General features: G+C 39.7%; 1 pseudogene; it reads right to left on the bottom strand.

Annotated features, from left to right (window-relative positions):
* Positions 1-6: 6 nt before the first annotated feature.
* Positions 7-2,591, bottom strand: LOC116378913 (hyaluronan-binding protein 2-like; annotated as a pseudogene).
* Between the last annotated feature and the right edge of the window lie 437 nt (positions 2,592-3,028).

The raw sequence follows: 3,028 nt of genomic DNA, 5'->3' as shown, positions 1-3,028 counted from the left end.
CATTTAATTATACATTAAAAAAAGAAGTTACAACCTGGCAGCCCAAAAGTTTTTCTTAAGTATGAATTTTAACAGCCTATTACTTACTCTGTAAAAAAGACTTTGATTAACTTAATAAACCAGTTACTGACCCTTTGAAAGCGTGCCTAGAGTTACAAAGAACGGTTTTGAAGAAGCTGCAGAGTTCATCACTAAACACAAAGTCTTGAGTACATAAACAGTAGGTGCCTCTCATGGACTGTATTGACATTTACAGACAGACAAACATGGTAATGTCAACATTAAGTACATGTGCAATATTTACACAAGACAACTCCTCACCTGCAGTAATTGTGTGGTCCAATTCCATCGAAGCCTGAATACCCTTTGATGGGATCTCCCCCCCCCTTTCTGCAGGATGAAATAGGAATTCCAGTCCAGACACTCTTCCCCTTCAACTGTTACACTCACCATGCCGCGGTAAAACTCTCCGTCCTCTTGATAACAGTCGTTTGGTTCTAGGACAAAAAAATCATATTTTGTTTCAGCCAGGTGATACATATGTGTGTTTTTTCTAGTTAGGACAGAGAGAGAATTGTATTCACCAACTTCGCAGAACTTTCCAGTATATCCACGAGGACAAGAACATTGGAAGGAGGAGTGTTTGGGACCCTTCATGCAAGAGCCTCCATTCTGACAGGGATTGGGCCTGCAGCGAGAAGCTGTGAACACAGGCAAGAAAACCAGCTTATGATGTCCAGTGCAAAGGCATCAATGCAATATGACTTTGTGAGTGTAATATAATGAGAAAACTAAATCAATAACATGCTGCTCTATATTCCATTATAAAATTCTAAACAGACCTTTAGTGCAGTTGGGTGGTTTGTATGGATGCTTGCACTTGCACTCGTTGAATGGAGCAGTAGATGTGACAACACAGCTTCCACGGCCACATTTCGCGTTCTTGCAAACATTAGTCACTGAAAAACACACGGTGCATTCATTAATTTGGTTTACATTTAATACATGCAGATCTGCCATCACTGCATGATTGCTTTGTCTGTTTGTCAGCCTTCTAGTTTTACTTGTTTTCTGTAAAGCGATTTTATGTTGTGTGCTAACTTTCAGCTTAACAGTGTTTTGTATTAATTGTCTGCATTGTGCATTTCCTACTTCATATGATGCTTTGCGTTAGTTCATGCAGGACACAGAAGTCATACGCCCCAGCTGTAACCAGCTGACAGCCAGCCGATTGAATCATCCAATCGGCCACGCACCAATCACAGCCCACTCTCACTTCAAGGAGGTTTGTTTAAATATGACTGCCTCCTCACTGATCCATTCTACATCTATGCTGTTACAGACCACACTGCTGGCGAAGCTTCGCCTCCTCCACCCCAGCCTCCACCCCTTTTTAGTTCATCTTCTGGCAATGGTTGCAACGTATTTAAAAAATGTACTTCTGGCTCATTCCTGTAAACCCGTGGGGGTTAGTGTTCGGTGCTCCCAATCTTAGCTTGGTAGCTGCTGGCTAATCCGGGGAGCATCCAAAGAGCGGAGCCATCATCGCCAAGTTTAACTGTATTTCCATTTGTTGCAATAAATGGTTAAAATCTATGACAAGAGTGTGCCTGACTGAAGTCATATTTTTTTCAATCCTCTACTAGGGAGCTTTAACTTAAAGCTGAAACGAAAGAAAAAAAGTAAAATCTGTGAAATGATTATTCTCAGAATGTATTAGGTTAGCCTTTAAGTGCAAAACATTGAATATTATAATTAAGGCTCTCATATACTTGATCTCAGTCATACCTGTCTGACACTTCTTTCCTGAGTACGGCTCAGGGCACAAACATATGAAGCTCCCATCAGCAACTTGGCCACAGCTGCCGCCATTCAAACATGGGTTTGGATCACACTCATCTAAATGAAGACAGAAACACATCAAATGCTTTATACAGTAAAGACCAAACATGAAGTCTCACCAGTTACCACAAAGAGCAATTGATTATGTCTCGATCAATACATTGTGAGGCAGAAGGGATATCGGACTTAGTTAAACTACTGCATGCGTTCAGCATATACAGGCAATCAAACCAGACGTAACTTACCTGCGGCATCCATGAGTTCATATAACCAGTCATCTAGAGACAAATCAAAGTCTTCTGCAGGGGTGTCGGTGGTGTAATCGAAATAATATTCATCAATCAACCCATCAACTGTGAGGAAAAAAGAGGCATTTAGGCATTCCAGTCATGAAAGACTGAGTCAAGTTTTAGTTTTACTGAAAAGTAAAATTGAAAGTGTTTTTACCAGCAGTGTCATTTGATTCTGGGATAACCTGTAACAAAATATAAACATTCTTTATCAAGTTGACTCAGTTTTAAGTTTTGCATCTCTTCCAAAATATGAATTAAAATGGAGATTCCATGATGTCTCAGACAAACTCATTTCATCCTATGCTATATGCATACTTACATGCAAGTCCTGTCCGAGCACACTGAATGCACACAGTTGTAAGAGTAAAGCTTTGAAGCAGACAGTGTTGATGTAGACCCTGGCCATGATGGGACCAGTGAACGTCTATGGTACGCTTTTTGCACCGACAGTCCTAAATAATCCCTCACAAACAGAGACTGGAAACACTCCACCTACCTGTTAATCATTAGTACGCTACATTGATTTTACAAGAGTTGCATGTTTTCTGATGCTACCTTTTGTCCATTGACCTTTTTCTGTTGAGGTCATCACAAGTAAAAGCAGTAAAGAACATTATAAGAATAGAAAGTGACAAGATGCTGATGCTAGACTGCACCTTTAAAAATGCACTGTGTAAAGTTCTCCCTCATGTCTTCTGTAAATAGTTTGTGGTTATTAGGTTTGATTTTTGTAAACATTACCGAGTGGTTTTTTCAATATGTAAGAAGGGAATTGCTTCGCTAAAGCAAGCAGCTGAAATTTTATCTCAAAATCTGGTCTACATTTGTACAAATTCCTATTATGCTGTATCATACTGCACGACTATTAAAATGTGACAGTAATGCTACTATAA

The sequence above is a fragment of the Anarrhichthys ocellatus genome, unplaced genomic scaffold (genome assembly GCF_004355925.1).
Source record: "Anarrhichthys ocellatus isolate YVR2014 unplaced genomic scaffold, GSC_Weel_1.0 scaffold3386, whole genome shotgun sequence".
Lineage (NCBI taxonomy): Eukaryota > Metazoa > Chordata > Actinopteri > Perciformes > Anarhichadidae > Anarrhichthys > Anarrhichthys ocellatus.
Note: the sequence above shows the minus strand (reverse complement) of the source record. Positions and strands in the feature narration are given on the sequence as shown.